This window comes from Rhinatrema bivittatum, chromosome 1 (genome assembly GCF_901001135.1).
Source record: "Rhinatrema bivittatum chromosome 1, aRhiBiv1.1, whole genome shotgun sequence".
In the NCBI taxonomy this organism is placed as follows: Eukaryota; Metazoa; Chordata; class Amphibia; order Gymnophiona; family Rhinatrematidae; genus Rhinatrema; species Rhinatrema bivittatum.
The window spans coordinates 452105130-452132003 of NC_042615.1; the positions used below are offsets into that span (position 1 = coordinate 452105130).

The 26874-nt window shown below is 40.8% G+C and overlaps 1 long non-coding RNA gene across 1 annotated transcript in view; it reads right to left on the reverse strand.

Moving 5' to 3' along the window:
• LOC115093514 overlaps window positions 1-26874 on the reverse strand; it is a 1236544-nt gene that overhangs the window by 542736 nt on the left and 666934 nt on the right. The window contains exon 2 of the long non-coding RNA XR_003857332.1: window positions 9449-9499. This is a non-coding gene — a long non-coding RNA (uncharacterized LOC115093514). The remainder of the gene's footprint in view (window positions 1-9448; window positions 9500-26874) is intronic.

Here is a 26874-nt window from a genome sequence, read left to right on the forward strand (position 1 = left end):
GTCAGACCATATCAAAAGCTTTACTAAAATTCAAGTAAATTACATTGAGTGTTCTTCCTTGATCCAATTCTCTAATCACCCAATCAAAAAAATCAATCAGATGCATCTGACAGGACCTTCCCCTGGTGAATCCATGTTGTCTTGGATCGAGCAACCCACTGGATTGTAGATAGTTCCCTATCCTTTCCTTCAGCAGAGACTTTAATAATTTTTCTACCACCGAGGTGAGGCTAACCAGCTTCTAGTTTACAGCCTTCTCACTGCTCCCACTCTGGTGAAGTGGGACAACCATCACGCTTCTCCAATCACTTGGTACCATTTATGTTTCCAAGGATCTATTGAATAGGTCACACAACGGACCTGCCAGCACATTTCTGAGTCCCTCAGTATCATTTGTCCACTTTTAGTTTACCTAGCTCTTCCCATACATTCTCTTCTGTAAATGGAGTTTTGTCTACTCCACCCCTTTCCACAGTCTTATGTGTGCCGTCCGGGGCAGACCCACAGTATGGCTCTCTCACCTTCTCACAAGGACTCCAACCTCTGGTTCCTCCTCGCTGGTGGTGGTGGGCCACCAGTTCCATCCTTGGGCCTCCCCCGGTGCCTCCAGCCCTGCTACAGTCTCCAGCATTCCCGGTCCTGATGCTACTACTTTACTTGTCTGGCATCTCTGCGTGGCCCACGGAGAGACACCACCACTCACGCCGCACCCCTCCCTAGGCGCATATAGGCGCATCGGTGATCCTTATGAAGGGACCGCGGCGGGAACCTGGCCGCGGCCCCAGATGATGATGTCAACCTCTGCATAGTATTTAAGCTCAGGCCCCGCTCCATAGCGTTGCCTTTGCACAGGTCTCCTTGCTATTCGAGTACTTGTTGCTGCTAAGAGATTCGTCTCTACTCTTCATTCCTGATCCCCATTGTTCCTGGTTCCTATCCTGCCTATGCCTCAGATTGATTACACGGACTTTGAATTTGCTTTGTCTGACTATGCTACAGCCTATCTCCAGACCCAGACCTCCGCTTTGCCTGACCATATATTTCCTATCTCCAGACCTAGACCTTTGCTTTGTCCGACTAGGTTATTGACTTCTCCGTGATCAGACCTCAGCTTGTTTGACTACGCTACTGATTTCTCCATGATCAACTTTGATTGACTACGCTATTGACTTCTCTGTGATCAGACCTCAGCTTCGATTGACTACACTATTGACTTCCCCATGATCAGACCTCAGCATTGCTTGCCACAGCCCCTGGATTGCCACCGGCCCTGACTCAAGCCTACCATTGGATGCCTCTTCTGCCTACTCTCTGGACATGGACTTATTAGGCTTTGGCCTACCTTTGCTCGAGTGCCCTCAGTCTGCCTTTATCTCACTGGTGCCCGAGTTTCCAGAACCTTACCCAGTCCAGAGTAGGACTACTCCATCTCTCGCCTGCTGTCTCTGGGCTGAACCAACTTCTCTTGCTATTCTATCTCGAGGCCCACCTAAATCCTACCGGTCCCGGCACCCAAAGGCTCAACCCACGGAGAGCGAGGGCTGGTATAGGTGAAGCTCCAGCGGCCTCTGCCTATCAGCCCACTCCACCTGCCGGCGGTGGGGACCCATAGATCCTTATCCATGGGTTGCGTCAACCCCACCTCGGCCCAAGGGTCCACCTCCAATGCAACACTTGTTAACTAGGGACAGTTCTTTTCTAGGGTCTTCTTTCGTGAACACTGAACTGAAGTATTTGTTTAATATTTGTCTTTTTTTGACTTTCTCCACACATTGATCCTGGTAACCTTTCAATTTTATTATACCTCTTTGGACCTTTGTCCTTTCTCTGATGCATTTGAAGATTATGTTGTCACCTCACTTTACCTCTTTGGCAATCCTTTCTTTCTTCATCTCCCTAAGTTTTGAAGTAGCTGAAGTGGTTTCAGTAGACTCAACTGTAGGCCTAGTAAAAGAGAGTTGCAGTAGTCTAAGTTTGATAATATAAGTTTTTGTAAGACAATGCAGAATTCCTGTATTGTTAACAAGGGTTTCAGTCGATGTAATATTCTCAGCTTGGAATATCCTGTTTTGATTAATTTTCTTATATGCTTTTCTATAGTGAAGTTCTCATTGATCTGAATTCCAAGGTCTCATACTTGATCCAAGGGAGTAATACTAGTGATTCCTAGATCTAGGGTTGGCTGTTTGATTATTGTGTTGTCTTTCCTTAACCAACAATTTCAGGGATTTTTTGGGTTTAGAGTTAGTTTCAGTTGAGAACGTTTTTGTTGTATGGCTTTCATGTATGTTGACAGAGATGACGTAGTTTTTTCAAATGTTTTGTCAAATGGGATATAGAATTGTATGTTGTCTGCACATAGGAAGAAGTTGATTCCTAGGTTGGCTAGTAATACACATATAGGCAGCAGATATTTGTTAGTGTGACTGAGAGTGCTGAACCTTGGGGGATGCATATTGATTGGGAAGGTATCTGAAATTTGATTCCCCAGTTTGTCTTGGAAAGTCCTATCTTTTAGGAAGGAGGAGAGCCATTTCTTAACATTTCCATCTATTCCAATTTCTCTTAGCTGGTGGCATAGTAGTATATGGTCAACTATGTCGCATGCAGCTGTTAAATCAATTAGTACCAGGATATGCGATTCATTGTTGTTGAAGCCTTGTAGTACAGGGTCAGCTAAGGAAATGAGAAGGGTTTCTGTTGAGCGGTTTTTTCTAAATCCAAATTGGTTTGGATATAGTATGTTGTTGTCTTCTAAGTGGTTCTCTTGTTGTGCTAAAACTGCTGCTGCCGGGTGGCCTGCTCTTCTCTCTGGTGGCATTGCAGCCGCTCTCTTCAGACCATCGGCAGTGGTGGTCGGCAGGCACTAGGTAGTAGGCGGGCAGAGAGAGGGTCCAAAGGACTGGCACTGGCACCCACCTATGTAACTTCCTTTCTCTGTAGCGGGGGTGGGGGGAGCACCTTCAGCTGGCTCCTCATGCTCCACTCCAGTGCTGGTGGTGGTGGTGGCTGCTGCCGGGTGGCCTGCTCCATCTTCTTTGCAAAGTCAGATAATCCATGGTTACCTACTGAATTTCTATCAACTCGATTCAGCTTCTCAGACTGAAACTTGAGAATAATCTTTGTTCTCTCATTGTCCTATTCCCTCCACATCTGCAGTATCCATTCTCCCCTGCTCTTAGTTGTCAACTTTTACAACATCTGCAAAATTCACCTTCCCCTCATTTTTGATACCTGTCAAATGGTCTTGCATCTCTTGCTTAAAATACTTTAATAGTTGCTTGGTGGTTTTCTTACTTTTCTTTGTCATAAGATCATTTACTTGCAATAGTGGGTCAGACCGAGGGTCCATCAAGCCCAGTAACATGTATGTCCTGTGTTCTTAAAATTGTTCCAGACATCTATTAAACCTTTTTCTCTCCTTGATCAGTTATTACAGAATAAGCCCCATCAGTTTGTATTGTAAGATCTGGAAAGTGATTCATACATTTTATAAATAAATTTATATATACAGCTTCAGGGTTCTTACATTCTGTCACTTTTAAAAATGTAACTAAACCTCATTTATTCTCCATAACTTTTCATTAACCATGTGACGTCATCTTTTCATTCTGAAGGTATGTCTTTCTGTTGCTATGTAAGGTGTCCTGGTTAAGGGCACCAAGTAAGTGAATGTGTGCATTTATGCATACATCCAGTACATAGTCAAGGAAGATGAACCAATCTAGCAGACAAACATAATTCACAGATTTTTGGCAAACACATGATATTTGTCAATCTTCAACCTAGTAAAAATCTGCCTGATTCAAGTTCCACTTCAATAAGTTCTCACATCCCTATGGAGGGGCATAAACGCCCTCTGAGGTTTTACACTGCAACTTCTTCTACTTTGATGTTATGCAGCATATAAAGTGTTTCAGAACAACTAACGGCTGAATTAAATGCCATTATAAATGCTCTAAAATGTGTTTAACTGTTAGTGGAGTAAATAGTAGATCAAATTACTTTCAATTTGTGTCTTGGATCAAGATCAGGTCTGGCAGGGAGTGGAATGAATGCTAATTGTTTATTTTGCAGCAATTACAAGAGTCAAGCCGAAATACATTTTAAAAGCCTCAGCAGATTTCCTAATGCAGTTTGCATGATCAAATAACTCCCATTAACAATTTGAGTCTTGTTATACTAAGACCCTGATGCCTTTTCCAGATTCAAAAATTGTAATCTTCTAATGTATCTAGTTAAGACATTAAAAAAAAAAACAAGAAAAGAAAGCCCAGAAAAGAGTGATATTATATTTGCTGGCACTGTCTACCAAAGAAATCTTTGCATCTTAAGTACATAAATAATTAAATATAGTTCAAGAACCAGATGGGAGAGGGAAAATTAACAATAACTATTTGGTCAACCACAAATAATACCAGCAAGCTTGAATTAAAAAATGTCATTTTCAGGACTACCAATTCCTACAGGTTCTGGAAGGAGACATTTATTCATTTCCTATTTATGAACAGGAAGGACAATTTTCAAATGAAGTCACTTGGGTAATAAGCAGAAAGAAAAGGAAAAACAAAATTAGCAGTAGTGACAATGATGGCTTCCAAGAAATACTCCCCAAAGATTTCTATTCCCTAAAATTTGAGCTAAAATATTTTAGCATGCATATCATTACAAATATGTAGTATATGCTAGTTTGATGTGTAACACATTATATTTTAGCTTGTACATTCTAAAAGTTAACCTTGATAGCATGTACTTGTTGGTAGCACACATGTTAACACCCAAAAGTATGGTGCTTTATTGTTTTTTCTACCTGATCATTAAAAAGTATGTGAAAACTATACAAGGAAGGATGTGCACAGATTTTTTTCTCGGGTCGTTTTCGTTTCAGGCTATCACCCCATACAGTTAACCCAGTCAACCTCCCCCCCTACATACATACATACCAGGCTGCCTCTCTCACCAGTCATTACCCCAAGCAGACTCTCTCCTACCTGTTACGCCATACACTCACACCAGTCATTGCCCCCTCATCAAAACATACAGATAGACACCAGGGGAATTAAAAGTAAACATATCATAAAATGCCAGGGTCCTTTTCCTAAAATAGAAAGGGATTGACACATTTTAAAATATGCATTTGCATTACATGCTTTTGCTTATTCTGACTAGAACATGATGGTTTTATTATAACACTTGTTTTTTTATATTTGTTATCAGGCACTGGCCATCGCCTCACAAGAATCACCGTGCATCCTTGGCAACACAAACAAGTAACTAAGGAGACAGCCAATGGGAATGCAGATCTATATCTCTAGCTATGGAACTGCTCCCTAATTCACACTTTTTAACTTACTGGTAACATTTGTAGTTAGTGCGTAGTAACTATAGTTAGTGCGCACTAACTCCGAAATTAGGAAAACTAGTTAGTGAGCACTAATAGGACTTGGAGCACACTAACATCCAGTTTGTGTACACTAAGTCCTGTTAGTGCGCACTAAGGCCCAGATTTTAAAAACTTTATGCATGTAAACCCAGGCGTTATGCATGCCAGGCCAATTTTCAAAGGCCCGGACATGTGCGTTAATCCCTGGGACATGCGTAAGTCCTGGAGCCGAAGAAAAGGGGCGGGGTGGTCTGGGAAGTAGGGTGAGGCTAGAGGCTCCCAGCACAGCAGCCATTTGCCGCTGTTCGAGGATCATGTGCCAGCACGCGCTACTTGCGCCTGCCCTGAGGCAGGCGTAAAAGGTAGGACAAGGGTTGGGGGGGGGGGGGGGTTAGGATAAGGTTAGGGGACGGGAAGGTTAGGGGAAGGGGTAGGAAGGTCAGGCTAGGGGGTAGGGAAGTTCCTTCCCAGGCTGCTCCTAAATTGGAGCGGACTGGGAGGGAACTGGTGAAGGCCACGGGCGTCGACCCATGCAAGTTGCACCAATGTGCACCCCCTTGCACGTGCCAACCCCCAATTTTATAGCATGTGCACCCTGGTGTGCGCATGTTATAAAATCGGGCATACATGAGTGTGCGCCAAGTAGCGCACGCACATGGACACACGCGCTAGTTTTAAAAATCGACCCCAAAGTGTGTAATGTAGGAAAACTATAATTAGTGTACAATAACAGGAGCTAATGCGCACAAACTACATGAAATACAAATTTTTACAAAATTTTGCCTCTTTTTCATTTTGTGTTCTCCCCAAACAAGACGAAATAGACAATGGCAACACAATTGTCTATCTCGTTGAAAATGAATGCACATCCCTATGTAAGGTAGCATACATGTTAAAGAGAGAATATAGAGTCCTCTTTACTCCATGGTTTCACCTCCTTATTTCACAACTACATCAAAATAAACCCTGCACATAGGGTTGCTTATCACTGCTGAGGGGAGATGTGGATGGAGATACTGGGCTACAGGAAAGGAGGTTAAAGGAGACAAGAGTTCCAGAAGAATTAAAACCAGACACGAGTACATGTTTCCCTCTGTCTTTTGTTTCATTAAGAATCTTGAAATTATAGAGTGAGAGGATGTGGTTAATGAGAGAATATAACATGGAAAAGATACAATAGGGAAAACTTTGCATAACCTGGATCAGAAGGATACCATCAATCTGATAACTCTTCTCTATAAGAACCCTGCAGTGCTGGGCCAGTAATGACTGAATGCCACAAGCAGTGAGGACCTCAAAGCTAAAAAAAAAACCCCCAAAAAACCGACTTCTGTAGTCATATCGAAACAATTGGTAATCTCAAAGAAGTTTTTGAGGCCCAGATCAATATTCAGGCTCAAGTCTCAGAATGACTACTGAGGTCTTTGGTCAGTTGCATTGAGCATCACTATATGCCAGTTACCAGTCTTCAGATGACCAGCACCGCCACTAGGTGCACCATCCATCAAATTTAATTCCACCCCTTCTATTAGCTCCACCTTTTTGTACCATACGGGAGTGCTCATATCAGATATCCACAAACCCAAAGTGGAGAGACTGAAGTGGGATATACAGGGTTTAATGGGAAGAAACCGCCTCTATACTATCCCTCCTAGTTTCTTCTCAGTGGTTTCTGTGAGGAGCTTACCACTCACCTGTTGCTGTCTTGTCTTCACTGCCATCCCTGCCTTTTGATGGCTTGAACCATCTAGGGTCATGCAGAAAGTACAAGTTATGCAGTGAATTATTTATGCATGATCTTGGTGATGGATGAGAACATGTGCGATGGCCTTATTTTGAATAGTGACGTCATTGTGCCATATACACTGTTAGGTGCATGATAATATTATAAAAACCACTGTTCTGTGTTTACCCTGTCTTTAGAAATTCATATATGCTGTCAAAATGTGGATATATTTTAAGTGCTAAGAGGAGGAGGCTCTGCTGCCTCCTCCTCTCTTCCTCCCCTCACCTATCCACTATTCTGTATGTCATATCTACCATAACTCTTCTTGTTGCAGAAGCCACATTTCATTTAAGCTCCAATGAATTATAATCCTAATACATCCATCCCATTAATGATATTTATTTTGTGCATTTATCAGATTTAAATACTGCCTGTCAATATTTCCAAGCGGTTTATAAAATACATTCACAATTTAATTTTAAATGAAAAACCTCAGAAAAAAAACAAAATAGAATAAAATTAATAAAACATATAAAGCATCACAAAACAAATTGCCCTCTGCTATATGAACACCAGCTAAAAGTATAACAATCAATATGAAGAAAAAGTCACCAAATCTGACTCCAAATAATTCTCTATGAGCACCCTGAAATGTCGAGGCCAGGTCTGACTTTAAGCCTAGTAGTGTCCTGTATGGGTGATATTAAGGTAAGTGGTACCTTCCTGAGAACAGAGAATCAGGAGGAGGGATCCGTAACCTTTAGTATATAGGACTCCCTAAAAGGGCAATTTTTGAAGTAATTTGTGTGGGTAAAAAAGCATTTTATCCACATATATCAATTATTCATAAATTGCCTACCCTCAATGCAGGCAAAAGTCCATGTGTTATGGATCAACGAGCTGTCTTTTAGCCACACTAACAGGTGGCATGTCTGATGCCATTTAGAAAAAAAAAAAAAAGGATGTATGCCAATTGTATTTCAACTGTATGCATCTACTTTCCAAGCAAAATTCTACCTTCACAAAAAGCAGGTGCAAGTGACCATGTGTATTTTGTATCTATGGCATTTTCCAAGTATAGTCTTTGTGTACTTTCCATTTGAAAGACTGAAGGTAAAAACCACATGTGAATTTTGATCCAATGCTGACAGTTTGAAAATGACCACCTTAACGTGTATATTTCAGAATATGGAAAACATTGTGAAAGGGGTGTAAAATAGAATAGATTCCCATATGAAGCATCTGTCATAGATTTTTTTATTTATACAGAAATGATTAGTAAAGGTGCTGAATGCAAATACAATAACAATTAGTTGTTAGTACTGTTTGTGAAGTGAGGAAAAATTTGGATTTTAGAAGGCTTGTGAAAGCAGGGATTTTTTTAAATTTCATCCACATAAAATCTTATTCCAGAGTGGGGTATTATTGTATTATGAGATTTTCTGATGAAGAAACATTAAAGGAGTTATAAGAAACTATAGAAAAAAATGGTTATCATTTAAGGATTTTCTGGAAGTTATTGCAGGAGTAGACAAATCCAGGCCTCGAGTGTCACAAGCTGGTCAGGTTTTCAGGATATCCACCATGAGATGCATTTTCTTATAACTGAGGCAGTGCAAGCAAAGGCATCTCATGAATATTCTGTACGAATATCTTGAAAACCTGACTGCCTTGTGGCACTCAAGGACCAGAGTTGCCTACCCCCTGAACTATTGCATCAGCAAGGAGAAAACACTATCTGCAAATCTTTCAGGTCAAAGCAATGCTCAAAGCAGTTTCCCAGGTTTATTCCAAAAGTAGTTCTATCCTTTCTTGTCAACATGGAGGTCGTTTTATTGATTTCTCCCGATCATGAGTCATGAAAGAAAGTAGATTAGAAGATTTGGTTGTAAATAAAACTCATACAGTTTATTAACGTTAAGACTGAAAAGTTTAGGAACTTTGACAGGTTGTGCTATTCTGAAATAAAAGGTCTAGTTGCACCAAAGTCATCTCTTTCTAGATAGTTACAAACAATGTTGAGATGTAGTTTAGTAAAAATCTGGCCATACCAAGAGTTAAAGCATATTCAGCTAGATCAATCGCATGTTCAAGGGCAGAAAAGGCCTCTGCTTCTTTTGAAAACAATTGTAAAGCCACAAACCAAGCATTACAATTCACTGTAGGATAGACATATGAGCTCTCTCACAAACTAGTTTTGAGAAGGAAGAAAACTTTCAGAAATAGTATAAAAATAGTAATTTTTCCCTCCATATATTTGAATGGAAACAATTTTGACATGTCACATGTTCTGGACTCTTCTAGGTGGACATAACACAAAAGAAAACAATTTTTCCTACCTGATGAATTGTGTCGTGTGCGTTGTACCTGAAGATTTCCGACTGCTTTCACTGTTGGGGAAAAAGAAAAAGCACTTAGTGAGAGAAAAGGGTTTAGTGTCAGTATTAGTAATTTTACTGAGGCTGGCCAATGCGAAGAGACCTGGTTTAGGTCTTCAGCTGAGGCTGGGGATGTTCATAGCCCCTGGGGAGAAGAAGTTAAGGTCATCAATATGGGTGTCTCTTCATGACTGGATTTAGATTCCAGCATGCAGGGTTCAGGAAGGACTGCAGGTGTATGGCCTCCATTCTGAGGACCGGTGCTGGGGGGAAAGGGTCTCTAAAAATAGGGAAACCATCCCCAAATAATTATAATAAAGGTTCATGATGCCAGGAACCCAGCACTGATTTTGACTGAGTAGTAAAGGAAAAGCTAAACTTTAAGAGGGGAAAAATGATCCTACTATACAAAAACAGGGCATCTAATCAGAAGCATTTTTCAGTATGGGAAGAATTGAAACTGAAGAGGAAAGGCAGATTTGAGCTATTTATCAGAAAGAAGTTTCCCTGCTACACGGCTGTTTCATCTCCATTACATGTTCTAGTGCAGGGGGGGGGGGGGGGGGCAAATTCCAGTCCTCGAGAGCCACAAAAAGGCCTGGGAGGCAGTGCATGCAAATCTCTCTCATGCATATTCATTGTGGATATCCTGAAAACCTGGCCTGTTAGTGGCTCTTGAAGACTGGAGTTTGCCACCCAATCTAGTGAAACTCCAAATTTTCAGGTAAAACGTTTCCCTCTGTTGTGCTCCAACTGTGCAGTTAAATTATGTACCACATGTTTTTGTTGCCCTTTTAAATGGTTTCACGACCTGCTAAGACAGCGAGTTTTCTTCAAAACTAATATGGGCACCAGAGCTCTACAGGGAGAGACAATTTTCAAAACCATTTACATGTGTAAAGAACTATTTTTTTGTATAAACTGACTGGAAACCTTCTCACAGTACGCATGTTCCACAACCTTTAGCCACATTTGAGAGCAGCATTTATGTGGATTTGGGAATAACATACATCACAAGGTAATTTTCAAAAAAAAATGTAAACGGAAGGTACTATTAGAGCAATTTTCAAAATCCCATTTACTCCTGTTAAGTGCATTTTAAGTATTAGTTCCATGTATTTTGGGGCTTGGGTTCATTTTTTATGTTAATGAAACTCACAAAGAAACAGGATAGGCTTTAAGAAAGTTAGAATTCAATTGATCTGTTCAGTTCTAATTGAGAGCCTGATGGTTTACAAGTGAATTTTCAAAGGGCCGCAGCACGTAAAAAACAGGGGTGCACGTATGGCTGCGCCTTGTGAGAGCCGCGTGCATTTTAGAGCGGACCCAGCCATGCGCATAACCCCAGTTACACACAGAAGTGCCGGGCCCTGAGAAAAAGGCGGGCTGGGGGGGGCCATGATTTAGGCAAGAATGGGCGGGGCGAGGCAGGAAGGAGGCTGGCCGGGATAGAAGCCATTAGCCACTGTCCTGGGGAAGCGCGTGCCGGCAGCCGGCTGGCATGTGGAAAATACTTCTGCTCTGGAGGAGCAGTAAGCAGTGTAATAAAAAAATGTGGGGTAGCTAGGTAGGGAGTTAGGGGTTGGGGGTTGGGGGTAGAGAAGGCAAAGGGAAAGAATGTTAGGCAGGGGGGCCAGGGAAGCTCCTCCCAGTCCGTTCCTTAATTGGAGCAGACTGAGAGAGAACAGACCAATTGCGTCACTGTACATAATTTGAAAATTCCCCCGCACACGAGTCGTGGTCTGCCCTACATACACACATGGATGTTAAAATCCGGCACACATGTGCATGCAGACGTCAAATTTTATCACATGCAGATGCCCGTGCAGGCATATTATAAAACTGGTGCATCCGTGTGCGTGTGCCGGAAACCATGCGCACATGGACGCGCGGGCGCGGTTTTGAAAATCGACCAAATAATGAATAGGGATGTGTTTTCATTTTGTTTCATTTCTTAGAGTGCACTAAAATTCTTAGCTTATGTTAAATCATTTTATCATGCAGCACATGGATTTAATGGGCACAAAATAGTTGTAACACATGCTAAATTATTCTAGTTTCTGCTAAAAACAAAACAGAATTTAAAAAAACATATTGAACAAAGAAAATAAATCAAACAAAAAAAAAACTTTTTCATGCTCATGGTGATATTTAAATATTTTCTGATCTTGAATCTTTAATAAATAATATTGTGCCACATAATTTAATAGATCATTTCAAGCTTTCCTGTTCATCTTAGAATCATTTGAATTGAGCACCAAAAAATGTTAACTGGCAGTTGTAAAAAGGTGTTATTGAATATTCATAAACCCTAGGAGTTCAGTCTTGTGTCAGTAACCCATAGCCATCTCATGTGTTCAAAGTTTATTGAATTCAACAGAACATCTTATACACAATTTGAACAAAACAACATTAATTCATCTGAGAGGAAACTGTCATGACATTGCACAACATAGTTTATCTAAGCAACATTAATTTGGCATGGGCAGCCACCAATCACCACACCTTTTGCAATTTCTGCAGTTGAATCATCCCATAACAAACTGTGAACTGTAAAATTACCCTGGAATAAACATGCGGCCCCTACAATTTGCATTCAAAGCACTTGAAAAGAAATCTACTTTTCAACCTTATCTTCCCACATGAAACAGGTTTAAAAGCAGCGATGTAATACTATATATGTTATGCTATATATTAGGTCCTTAAGAAAACTAACCACCTCCTATCACATGGATACCCTTGATTATTCCTGACATCTCCCCGTCCTGCTCTTTTGGGTGAGCTTCTTGTCTAGAAAAATGAAGGCGCCATGTTTTTTGACAAACAGTGACTGCAGCTTTATTATGCACACACACACATTGTTAATGGGGCAGTAAAGGTTTGTAAGTGGTAAACATGCACATTGCCCTTCCCCACTGTAATATGGGTGCACATAGTTTATACCCACTTTAAAAAAAAGGGACAGTGGAAAAGGGTAAACAGTGGAGTGCCTCAGGGATCTGTACTTGGACCGGTGCTTTTCAATATATATATCAATGATCTGGAAAGGAATACAATGAGTGACGTTATCAAATTTGCAGATGATACAAAATTATTCAGAGTAGTTAAATCACAAGCAGACTGTGATACATTACAGGAGGACCTTGCAAGACTGGAAGATTGGGCATCCAAATGGCAGATGAAATTTAATGTGGACAAGTGCAAGGTGTTGCATATAGGGAAAAATAACCCTAGCTGTAGTTACACGATGTTAGGTTCCATATTAGGAGCTACCACCCAAGAAAGAGATCTAGGCGTCATAGTAGATAATACATTGAAATCGTCAGCTCAGTGTGCTGCAGCAGTCAAAAAAGCAAATAAAATGTTAGGAATTATTAGGAAGGGAATGGTTAATAAAACGGAAAATGTCATAATGCCTCTATATCGCTCCATGGTGAGACCACACCTTGAATACTGTGTACAATTCTGGTCGCCGTATCTCAAAAAAGATATAGTTGCAATGGAGAAGGTACAGAGAAGGGCAACCAAAATGATAAAGGGGATGGAACAGCTCCCCTATGAGGAAAGGCTGAAGAGGTTAGGGCTGTTCAGCTTGGAGAAGAGACGGCTGAGGGGGGATATCATAGAGGTCTTTAAGATCATGAGAGGTCTTGAACGAGTAGATGTGACTCGGTTATTTACACTTTCGAATAATAGAAGGACTAGGGGGCATTCCATGAAGTTAGCAAGTAGCACATTTAAGACTAATCGGAGAAAATTCTTTTTCACTCAACGCACAATAAATCTCTGGAATTTGTTGCCAGAGGATGTGGTTAGTGCAGTTAGTGTAGCTGGGTTCAAAAAAGGTTTGGATAAGTTCTTGGAAGAGAAGTCCATTAACTGCTATTAATCAAGTTTACTTAGGGAATAGTCACTGCTATTAATTGCATCAGTAGCATGGGATCTTCTAGGTGTTTGGGTAATTGCCAGGTTCTTGTGGCCTGGTTTGGCCTCTGTTGGAAACAGGATGCTGGGCTTGATGGACCCTTGGTCTGACCCAGCATGGCAATTTCTTATGTTCTTATGTTCTAGGTGGGAGGGATAAAGGATATGTGGGGGTTTCATTTTGAAATCTGTGTGTGTGTGTGTACTTTCATGCCCAGAGTTTCACCTGCTTCTCTGAAGAAAATACTCATCTTGAACCTGGGGCCTAAGAAGAATATACCCATTTTCTACTAAAAACAAAACAGAATTTAACATATATATTGAACAAAGAATATAAATCAATCAAACAAACAAAAAAATAATTTTTTTCACGCTCATGGTGATTTTTAAATATTTTCTGATCTTAAATAATATTGTGCCACATAATTTAATTGATCATTTCAAGCTTTCCTGTTCATCTTAGAATAATTTGAATTCTCCTTACCCTTCCACAGTCCACCTCCACAGGAATCTTAGCTAATCCTTCACTAAACTCCGACTTCCAAACTGTAATTAGTTGGGTCTCCCTCCCCTTTTGTTTCTCCTCCCTCCCAATTTATTTAATGCATCCCACATGTTAATGCCCTTCTCTCCATGCTACCTGTTTACCCAGTTTCCTGTTTCACTTATCTCCTGTTTCCCATATGGTCCAGGTTATTGATTACTATGTAATGAAGTTTAATTTATTTTTTGTGTTCCACGTACTCATTGTGCCATGTAATTGGCATTCTGTTTCCATGTTCCACGTAAACCGATACGATGTGAAAATGGTTATTGGTATATAAAAAACTACAAATAAAAATAAATAAATAAATTGTAAACTTGAAGCCAAGATATAAAGTTCTGAGCCCAAGATACTTAATAACCTTGGCCCTCAGTTAAGGTAGCAGAGCAAACATTCCTGGGAATTTAATTTTGTTTATGTTATAATCTAAAATATCTAAAGCATAGCTTTTATTTATTTATTTATTTATTTATTTATTTAAGGGTTTTTTATATACCGAGGCACGTTTGCAAAAACATCACCTCGGTTTTAGTGGTGGACAATAAACGTAAATAAAATATAAACCTGAATATCTCTAAAATTCAGGTAATAATAAACCGTACGCACATCTCTGTTACTAAATATGAACACAAACTCTATAACAGAGAACTCAGCACAAATTTAATGCCCATAAATTTTCCAATGATTTTTATTCACAAAAATTTTTTAATATTTTTGACTAGAAACTACATGTGCTAACAAACTTCATATATTAAAAAACATCAACGACGCATTAACACTCTATAACCATTCATACCATTCATTCATATAAGATCACCCCAATATCTATAAAACATAACAAACAATTTAAATATATACCTATACCACCCAATGTTGACATGCCCAACACATAGCAAATTATTCTAAATAAGATATATATAGATCATACAGATATTTATATATTGGCTAAACGCCTACATACAAAATATATGAATTTTACAATCATGTGTTATGTATATGATGACATATATTCTCGTTGTTGTACACACTGGATATGTGTTCTCGTTGTTATACACCTCGTTGTTGTACACACTGGATATGTGTTCTCGTTGTTATACACCCGACAGCTCTTTATACCACTACAGGAGGGCCAGCTTGGAACTCGAGGTGAGATTTTGGTGGTAGCCTAGGGTTTTGGGGCCAGTTACCCTGGTAGAGAGTCCATCAAGCTAGGGCGAGAGAGCATTGTAGAAATATCTTTGACTTTCCTTACTCTAAATCTTGTCAAATCTTCACTGATGTGTACTGTGCTGTTCGTTCATCTCACTGTGTATGTACAACTAGCCCGAAAACCCTAGACCTCCACCAAACCTCTAGTTACAAGCTGGCCTTCTTATAGTGGTATAAAAAGTTCATTACTATGTGTGCCACCCTAGAGGTTCTCTCACTCACTCTCTCTCACTCTCTCTCTCACTCTCTCTCTCTCTCACTCTCCTTCATTTCTCCCTCTCCCCCTTCCCTGCTTAAAAATGTTCAAAACAGAATTTGCAATATTTATCACAAATCCCACTTCAGGCATATAACCCAGCTTAATGCCAGGAAAAAAAGGTGTAGTTATTTCTGGCATTAAAAGCATGCCCCTCAGTTTCATTGATCCTGCTCAAACCCCTCCCGCCACCTTGAATAAATTCAACAATTGTACATTTGCATTGCGATAAGTATCGCATGCGTTATTGCAGGCATTAGGGCCCTAACGCCATAGCACATTTTGATGAATGACCCTGTAAGTTAGCTGGATAACTTTAGACCTGCCTCAGAGCAGGTCTGTAATTATTCTGGCCTTGTTTGGCCAGATAACCTGCTACTTAAAAAGATGCCAGATGCAGCATATACATTTTAAAAAGAAATAACTTTACTGTGGGCGTCCCAGCCTGATTCCCATTACACCACCTTAAATATTTGAAACCACGGTTGTCCGAGCCCCCCCCCCCCCCCCATTCCAAACCCCTCTAAAGGGAATCAGTAAAGATATTACCAGTGCCAGCCCTCCCCGCTAAATAGGAAAAAAATGGCCTTCTCCTCCCCTCCCCCCCCCCCAATCTCTTCCACCCATTCAGTACCTGATTGCACCCCCTTTGCATCTCTGGAATTGCAGTGCACTGCAATCCTGAGACTGAAAGTGGGGTACAATCAGGTACTAGGTGGGTAAGAGGGATTTATGGGCTGTGGGGGGCCGTGGAGCCCATATTATTTTTCTGTTTACTGGGGAGAGAGTGGGATAATGGAGGGATGGTATTCATAATGGGCCGGCTTTTAGAGGATTTACGCGTGTAGAGGGGTTTACACGTGCCGGGCTTATTTTAAAAAGGCCCGGTGATGTGCGTAAACCCCCGGGACACGTGTAAGTCCTGGGGTTTGCAAAAAGGCACGGTCTGGGGGTGGGGTGTTGGCGGAGCGGGGGGGGGGGGCCAGAGGCCTCCAACATAGCGGCCATTTGCCACTGTGTTGGAGGATTGCGTGCTGGAAGGCTGCCGGCGCATGCAACTGGCGCTTGCCCGGAGGCAGGCGCAAAAGGTAAGACAAAGATCAGGGGGGTTAGAGTAGGGTTAGGAAGGGAAAGGTTGGGGAAGGGGTGGAAAGGTCAGGCTAGGAGAAGGGAACGGGGGAAGGCAGCACAGCTCGGCGTGTGCAAGTTGCACAATTGTGCAGCCTGCGCACACATGTTATAAAATCGAACATACATGTGCGTGCGCTGGGTAGAGCGCACATGTACGCCCTTGCGCACCTTTTAAAATCTTACCCAATATCTTTGCTGTTTCTCTTCAGAGGAGTTTGGGAGGGGCTCGCCAGCAGGGGTTTTAAGCACTTATGGTGAGGAGGAGTGGGAATGGGGCCAGCTTCTACTCCTTTGGCTCTACAAACCACCTCAAAGGATGCTCCTCCACCAAGACAACCACTACCTCAGAGGAAGATTCCCTCTCCCCAAAGGTGAAGATATACCCTTCAGCTAATGTGGGGATGCCCTCATCATGTATTGCACCTTAAGAGGAGAGGTACACCAGTGCCAACAGGTCTTCATCCTCTTGAATCCTAAAAATCAGCTCTCAGGAGCTCTTTTCCCCCTCTGGAGTCCTCTTGCAGCTTTGACTCCTTCCAAATGCTTTCAGTTTTCATAACTTTCAAAGGCACCATGAGTAGTGCATGCACATCACTGCACAGAAACACCAGACTTGGGAAGTCCAAGTTACCAGAGCCACTCCCCAAGAGGAGGTGATAACCCTGGAAAAAGTAGTTTGGTGGCTCTACACATATCACTTTTGTCTTGTAAATAAATGCACCTTTTCATTTGAAAATCTCTTTGTATCAGAGTGTTCCTTTCCACTACAGCAGAGGTTTCCGAACCTGTCCTGGGAAACCCCCTGCCAGTGTGGTTTTCAGGATATCCACAATGAATATGCATGCAAATCCACAATGAATATGCATGCAAATTTAGCTCATACATATTCATTGTGGATATCCTGAAAATTCAACTGGCAGGGGGGTCCTCCAGGCCAGGGTTGGAGACATTTGTTCTACAGCTTGCTGGTGAGTCTGGCGATGTATCTCTTGCAATTCCTCTTCACTCAGGCCATACTCTTCCCTCCTCCTTTGCTCTCTTTCCCTCATCAACATTGCATGATGAGTATCCATATTTATAATGTTCAATGTCACCTCACCTCCACTCCCATACTTCCAGACCCAATCAGCCTGTGACACACATATTCTCAGAATTGTGGTGCCATTCACAGCAAAGTTCCCCCAAAAGGATAGAAGAAAATTTAGTATCAGAGAAAAGGATGAACCCAATTAAAAAAAAAATAAAAACAGCCAAACACAAATCTGTGCAAAGAGAACTATTTCCAGTAAGCTCCCCACCTCCTCTCCCTCTCTTCCAACAAAGCTGCCCTGTTCACTCATTAAGAGAAGTCTCTACATGAAAAACCAGATCGAAAGAGCCAATTTTAAGATTGAATTTGGTATGTTCTTTTATAAGATAGCAAAGTATGCAGGAACTTCCATACCATGCCTCTACACGCCTCTACATGCCCCAAACATGCCCACTCATTTGCCCATACTATCACTTGTAAACACATGAGTATGTGCATACACGGCCCATTTTAAAAATTTTAGAACTTCTATGTTTTTTTAGTTTCTATAGTTGTTCTTCTTGAGTAACTTATTAGTTTGGAGGTGTTCAACTGTAGTATATCTGTTTCTATTAAACTAGCATGTCCATATCTGTCCATATCCAGTTTTGGTAGAGCTGTAATTGGCCACTAAAATATCTAGCATAGATAACATGGATATCCATTTATGTGTGTATAATATAGAAATCTCCTTCACAGGCAGAAGAAATGGATAAATTTAATTGAAGACATTAAGAAAATTGCTATGAAAGGGGAAGTAATTTCAATCTGTTGGTTGTCGAGAGGGATTTCCCAACTGTATTGATCCTGATTGTCTGTAGGATGAACTTTTCCCCGACAACTGGTAACAGAACTGATTTGTGATGGGATGATACTGGACCATATGCTTACAAATTGGGAGAATGTTTCTGATGTCACAGTGGGGGATCAGGTGGGATCCAGTGAATGGCGTAGATCAGTATTAGAGCACAGACAGTAGTCGTTCATTAAGATAAGGATCCGGGACTTCAGGGGAAGCTTACTTTGTTAAGATGGGGGAGTACCTTAAGGAGTCAGTAACTGTATAGGATAAACTAGGTAACGTAGAAAAGCAGTGGGTAAAACTAAAATGAGATATAGTAAGGTCTAGGGATGTGCAATCGTTTTTCCCAAATTAGGCAATGTCAACAAAATTGCCTAATTCGGAATGGTTTGGGAGAACCGAAAAATGATTGAATTTTTTCCAAAATTTTGGAAAAAATTCATTTTTGAGTTAGTGCATGCTAACGGGAGTTAGTGCACGCTAACTCCCGATAGTGCACACTAACCTGAAAATCCAGGCCCCTGAAAAAAAAGCCCCGAACCATGGGAAATATGAAATTCCCGAGGGGGACCCCAAAAAGAAGCCTGACACAAAATTTTTACCTGAAGCACATCTAGTAAGGACAACAACCTTTTTTGTTGGGAAAGTAAATAAAAGCAAGAAGGAAAAGACTATGAAATGCTTACGAAAAACATTTCATTTTGGTTCATTTTCTTATTTTGGATACATTTTTTGGGGCGGGGGGGGGGGATTTCTGTAAAGATTTATTTTGGCTCTATTAGCCACAGTGCTTCCTGTGCCCGTGCTACTGATTTCCCTGGGCTTTTTCATGGTTTTGTGTTTCTGGGCAGGATGAATAGTTCTGCTGGCTGCACAGGACTGGGATTTTGGAATTGGTATGCTTTGTGGGGAGTCAACCTTACCTATACTGATGGAAGCAGCAGTGCTGGAAGATCTTTTTAATGCCTTAAATCCTTTCAGCCATAACATCTTTGCCTAAGTGTTTTTATTTTTACCTGCCTTTCAGCTACCACCACTGCAAGAAATGTTTCACCTTTTCAACACTTCTCTTGCATATATCACTACCATCCAAAGCACTAATGTCTGCATCTGCTTCTTACTTGTTGGAAATCTAGTATTATCTTTTTCACCAATAACATAACATATTCGAAAGCTTAATTGTCTTGTGATTCTGACATTCTCTGCCTTACTGTTATTATATAAAGTACACGATGGAACATTGTATCAGTTTGGTCCGAATAATGATATTACTGATTATTTTAGTTATTTATTTCTGCTGTTATATACACAACGCCAGGAGCATTCCCCTAAGATGCAAATGCAAAAAAAAAAAATCACTGATAACTAGTGATACAAGACTAGAAATATAACATTGTCTTATTGGGATCATTGCCTGATTTAAGGGTATGTGTTTTTGTTCTGGATGGTGGTACACTGAGTCACTGATTAGTTAAATTGACACATAGACTGGTACTAATTTATCCACTTACAGATTTATTGAAGTATAAGTAAATGAGGCAGATGACATCCATCTAGGCTACATCCCATATATACACACATACATATAAATAGAAACCAATCTCAGACCATATTGTGGATTTAAATTACTGCAGCCTTTTATTAGATATCTGAGAAAGCAATCTAATTCTGGTTGCTTGGGCATATCTAAATCTATCCTAAACCCCATGGTAGATGCCACTGTGTCTCTTCATGATATGTCCCACTAGTCACTGAAGGACCCATCATTTCTCCAGCGGGGAAAATCCAGAATCTACGATGATGTGGAGGGTGACCATATCAGGTGGACCACCACCAAATACAACAGACCCATCGGCCTCCCCTCAAACTGTCTTCCTGGCTCAATCCTTCTGTCCATTGGCAATCACACATGTGGGTCATCTATTCCAAGTTACACCTCTGCCTCCCTCTGGCCCTAAGCTAGCTCTACCTCCATCCCCAGAGCTATGCTCATCACCCTGATGAGACAGGTGTATGGTCAACCTAGCTAACATTGGTATTTCTCAGCACTGCAGTCAGTGGGATAGAAGGGAATATAACAGGTCCCAAGCAGAAGTGAAGAAGGAGAGTTAGTGGGAGATGGCTAGATTTAATCTCCTGCTGGCTCTGCCTCACCCTAATGTTATGGCACATGCCATGTGGTGAAATGCAGGTCGGAAAATGTTGATGTCAATCATCAGCCCACATTGCATGAGAAACCAGCCACAGAGTGGCTGCACTGACAAGACGGCCAGTGCAATGCCTTTAGGTCTAGCTCAGTCTTTCCTTTTACCACCTCTTTGGTGCTTTTGCGAACCTTATCAACAGGTAGGTTTATGATGGCCCTCTTGCTCAGTACATGAGTGTCCTTTTATCAGTGACACAAATGCACTCACATGGGAGGAACCACCCATCTTTGGAGCACAAAATTCCACTTTATCTTATTTATTAAAGTTCACTTTGACAGCAGCTTTTGTGTCAGTTTTATTTTTACACACTAAAAGAGTCATTCATCAAATCATGTTAAGTCGTTATCATGGGCGTTAGGGCCCTAACACCTGTGATAATGCCATAACACATACAATAAATTTTGCATTGCAAAATGAGTATGCAAATTTGAAAAATATATTCAAAAGGGAAGGGTTTGAGTGGAGTTAATGGAAATAAGGGTTGTTTAACCCTGCATGCACTAACAAAATGCATGCTATTGTGGGATTTAACTATGTCTTTTTTCTTGGCATCATGCCTGTGACAGCTGTGCATTACAGCTGAAAGAGGATTTATCGCAAATCCTGAGAGAGAGAGAAAGAGAGAAAGAAAGGGAGAGAGAGAGAAAGAGAGAGCCTCTGTGGAGGCCTGCTGGTTTTTGAACTATTTATACCACTGTAAGTGGAGGCACTAGTAACTCAGGGTGAGGTTTGTGGGGGTGGGTTGGGTTCTGGGGGGCAATTTTACATGCACAGTCATACGTACGAATAACACAGTTACCATCAGTGAAGATTTAATGTGATTTGGAGGGATGAAAGGTGAAAGAAGAGTAAATTTGTACCATGTTCTCTCTACCTTGCTTGATTGCAGCTAGGTAAGTAGTGCATCAAGCTAGTTAGAGATAATATAGTACAATTCTACTCTTCTTTCACCTTTCATCTCTCCAAATCACATTAAATCTTCACTGAAAGTAATTGTGCTATTCGTACATATGACTGTGCATGTGAAATTGCCCCCCAGAAACCACCCCACCTCCACAAAACTCACACTGAGTTACTGCTCCCCCTCTTACATTGGTATAAATAGTAAATGTTTTTGTGAGTCTCTCTCTCTCTCACCAGCAGCAGCCCCCCAAAATGTGAGAAAAGCCTGTTTGGGCACTTCTCAGCTTGCAAGGGGAAAATATCATATGTGCAATAAATATAACATGCATTGCAATAAAATAGCCATGTGAAGCAATACCAGGAAAATAACCCTAACCATGCCCCTGTTTTTATCACGGATGCTATTCTTGCTATATTTATCGCAAAATGATGACTCTAGGCCTAAAATTGCTAACCTTCCAACAGCTAATGGTTATAACTATATCTTCAATTTCACGCATAATGTCAGGCAGCAGTACCCAAAAAGTCACAAAGTTATTGATCATTAATTACTCTGGACAGGAGCACATTGTCACTGAGGATGCCATGAGGCATACTATAAGGTGAATTTAAAATGACTGGCATACAGCAAAACTGGGAGATATGTGTACCAATCAGGCTGGCGCACTGAGTGGATTTTAAAAGCCACCCGAATACACGCATATCTCCTGCTGCTCGCGCAAGTAAAAAGGTCACCAAAAAAGGGGATGGGCATGGACGTCATCTGAGCGAGGCAGGACATAGGCATGTTGGGGGAAGGCCAAGAGATGAGCATGTAAATACTTATCCACACAGGCGCTCGCTAAGATCCCCTGCTGTATAACTTTACTTCTGCTCTGGGTGACGTGCAAGTAATAAAACAAAAGAATCCAAGCAAGTCAGCGGGGTTTTAAGGTTTGGAACTAACCGGGGGGGGGGGGGGGGGGAGGGGAGGAAGGCTACTAAACTAGGGGGGGGGTTTGGAAATTCTATCCCTTAACTGGGTAATCTGGGAATGAACTGGGAAAAGTAGCAATGGCGTCAGAATGTGCCCCTTGTAAAATTTCCCCACTTAGGCGGTAGATACGGGATTTGCACGAACATGCGAGCAGCCGTTTAAAATTGAGCGCACATGTACGTGCATCCAGGCTGTTTTACAACATGCTCGCATATATGTTCATCTGTTATAAGATGACCACGTTCCTGGGTGCGGGCTGGTGAATGTATGCACAGGCGCACGTTTAAAAGTTACCGTCCCTTTGTGTATGTGCGTGTGTATGTGCATGTGTGTGTATGTGTGCGTGTGTGTGTATGTGTGCATGTGTATGTGTGTGTGTGTGTGTGTATATATGTAAAAGACTGCCTTCCATAGATCAATCCCTGCATTTCCCAGTACAGCTTTATTTTCTTTATTTTACTTTTTCTTTTCACTTTTGCTTTCCTGTCTGCCTCTTGGTTTTTTGTTTGTTTTTTTTTCTTTCCTTATATTCCATAGCATACAGAGGCACTCAGTCCAACTTCACCTAATATAAGCTTTGCTGAAGCAGGTAAAGAGGTTGGGCTGCATATACTGAGAACCTCAAGTTATTTCTGTGGAATTTCGGTGTGAAATAGAGCCAGGAAAAATGTGATCCATGCCTGTGATTTGTGGATCACATTTCTGGAAATTTACACTTTTCCATTTTAATCTTTAAATCCCACTCTTCCAAAGTCCTCTGACTAAAGGGTGTTTCAGATTTTTCTACAGTACAAGCATATCTTAGTGGTTGATGCATAGTTGCTTAAACAATGTGATAACTCCATTGAGTTTTGAGATTGAAAGTAGTTTGTATGCAGTGTTCCAGTATTGTCAAGTTTTTCTTACATCAGACTTGCACAAGTCTTATTTTATATTTAGGACTGCAATAAGTAGTATCAGCTAGAATGAATGGATCGTTGTGTACTATGCCAGGATCAATGCTGTTTGTTTCCTGTGCTCCTGCTATTCCAAGAGCAGTAGAACACTATTTGTCTGAAATTCCATTAACCTGAAATTCCAAATATTCATAAAAAAATTCAGATTTTAGACTGTGAACTGTGGAAGAGGGAGGTGAGGCATTGGCAGGAGGAGCAAGTTAAAGAAGTGCCCGGTTACTGGCTCTGTTAACAGGCCAGGTTGGGTCAGGCCACAAAGGAGAGGGAAGAAAATATCTAATATCAAGAAGGAAGGTGGTCTCCAACAACTTTTGAATAAAATGTGGTCTACAAATATAATATATTTGACTCTGGGGATGTTTTTCTAAAGCTCACTTCCCTCAAACTGCCCCATGTTGTTTTTCCCCATTGGTTGGCATCTGTTCTCAGTTCATTAAGAATCACTGATGTTATAACTAATAGTAAAACCTCAATATTTAAAAAAAAGTATGGTATTTAGATTGGATATGAGTAGATACTCTAGAATATAATTTGATTGTCTTGTTTTATTTTCCTATTATTTACAAATAATCAACAATAGAGAATTATAGAAGTAAGTCTATTATCAAAATTTTGCAATCACTGGATCACCACATTAATTGACTTTAAATATAGGCTTTGGGACACTTTCTTGTAAGCGACAAAAAAAAAAATCAATAGGGAAACTCATATGTTTTAAGTCCCACTGGTCACTTTGTTCGCTAGCACTATTGATGGAACGTAGAGAGAGAGAGAGAGAGAGACTTTTAATAACAAAGTATCTGCACTGCTTGACTGGACCATATAATTTGCAATGATTATGTTTGAACAGCTTAAACAAAAACCTAGAAAAATGACTTCCAGCTCAAGGAAAATAAATTGTAGATATTCACCAAAGATTAGCCATCAAACAGCATGCCTAATTGGCCTAAGTGTATATTACAATATAATAGTTCAGAAATTTACATGTGCTAAGACAGCATGAAAATTTGTACAATGATGAGGCAAGACAGAACAATGGTATTATCATTATTATAATTACAGCTGGTTAAGCAGAGGCATAGTGATAAAGTAATTTACCCAAGGTCCCACAGGCCACTATCCTGTGAATTTCAGAGGTGTGCAAAAATCTGGGACAGAGATGAATAACCCCCCAGTTGATCCAACTTATCTTGTTTGAAATGTGAGGAAAAAAAATGTTATGGGCCAAAAATCTCTAAATATTCAGCCAGCAGATGACAGCATTGACTCTTACCTAAGACAGGACTAAATATATTTGAACAGAAGGCATCCACATGGTTGACTGGAGGCTCCAAAGAGTTTTACAAAATAGCTTTTTCATCCATAGGTATGCATCAAGGGGCCAGTTTTGTAACAGCCTGTGTACATATTCAATAAAATATGTGCACACGTTACACCAGTTTTCAAAGAGAAGGCAGGCACATGCTTTCCCTTTGAAGATTACTGCAGGAAAACTACTTGCCTACGTTTCTACCTACCAATTTGTATGTAGCATGTTTCCAAGAAAACTTATATGATTACTTTTGAAAGAGGAAAAGCATGTGTGAAAGTGTATCTTCTCCTCAACTCTGCCCCCAAGAATGCCTTTGCTCACTGCAGGTAAATTTGGGTGCAGACAGGCTCTCTCACGTGCAAGTTAGCAACTACCCAGGATATACACACCATCAGGCAGAGGTAGATAAGAAAGTACCCGAGTTTTAATTACAGAGTTCTCCTGACAATAACGGAATATAAAGTGGCATTTGTAACCATTTCCTGTGTACTTATTAAAGCACAAATAAAGAGCGCTAGTAATGTCACTGAACATAGCAGCCATTTTTTAAGCTATTTAAAGCCTTTAAAAATGAAGTTCTTTGAAGTACTCCTACTAGTAAGTATCTTTAAGTGATTTTACATTTACTGCAATGTTTGCTTTTATGCCATATTTCTTGTCCACCGTAATGAATCTCTTCCTATCTTATTTGTTCCTTAAAGACGCCTTTGCTGCGTAACACAGCTCCTTCGACTTCATCTGGCAACAATTATACATCTCCTTCTTGCTTTGAACACCAAAGATGATATGCACCTTTGAAATAAATGTATTATTTGCCACTATTGTTGGACTTCAATATTTATTTGCTACACCTGCTTCTTCATTGATTTATAGTGTGGGTGTGCTACCAGCTCCCCTCTTCTGTGCTATCTCCTATTACTGGAAAATCTAATATGACCTCTGTCCTAAAGATATATTTCCAAAGACCTATGGATTTAAGATATCTTGGGAATATTATTTTTAGAACGAAAAGGCTCTATTTGAAGTAAAAACAAAAAAAAAAAATGTGATTGCTAACCATGTACTTCATACTGCAATTATTTTATAACAGTAGTCGAGGCATTTCTTTCTTACTGTATGAATGTATCACCACTGAATCTGAACCTTAGCTACAGCCAGATTTCAATTCTGGGAAAATCAAGAGAATAATAAATCTAGCTTGCTTGAATAATTTTGAATAAAGTAGTACTGTTGCCCTTATTTGTACTCTTGGATAGGTAGACATTTTAAAATCCTCTAATTTTTGCCAACATTTAATTTTCTGCAGATGATCACGGGGATCACAATTCTTCAGCCTTCTCAGTCTCTGAATTCAAATAGGAGTACCTTTACAACGATGAGCTAAATTTACTATGTACTAGTTTTCGGTAATGATTCACTTCAATCTTTCTCACATAATAGGGGCATAGATGAAAGCCAGCTGATCGGTGCTATTTTTTTTGTGCAGAGACAGCGCAGGGCCTGGAGAGGGGGGTGCTCCAGCCCCCACTAGGCCACCAGGGACTGAAAGGTTGGGCCAAGAGAAGGTGTCGACAGGGTGGGGGGAGGTGGGCTATGGTGGGGAAGGGGGTCCAGAAGCCTTGGGTTCCAAAGCACAGGATGGGGAATTTTGAAAAGGGGGAACGGCATTGGAACAGGAGAGGCCTGTGCCACACAACCACACAACTTCTAATTAAATTATTTCCTAATGTCCGTCCACTGAGGCCAGTCTCTAGGATTGCCAGGGGTGGTATAGTGGGGTTTTCGCAAGATCCCCTGCATCTTTACACTTTGATGGTGAGGGGGAGACTTTGGACCACAGGCCCTTTAACTCACTGCTCTGAGGGCATCAGGTTGCACATTAGCATCCCAAAACACATGAGGAAAGTAAGATTATAAAACTCCAGAGTTTTAGCTAACTTTCATTAAAAAGGGGCTTGAACTTTTTCAGGTAAGCCCCGTTATTTTACTTGCATGGCATTGCCTGCCTAGAAATGAACTTCTTTGTATTCATTTGCATTGAAAGCAATTCATTTCCTTACTAGTGTTATTAGGGCGGGATGCTTGTATGGCTAAGGCA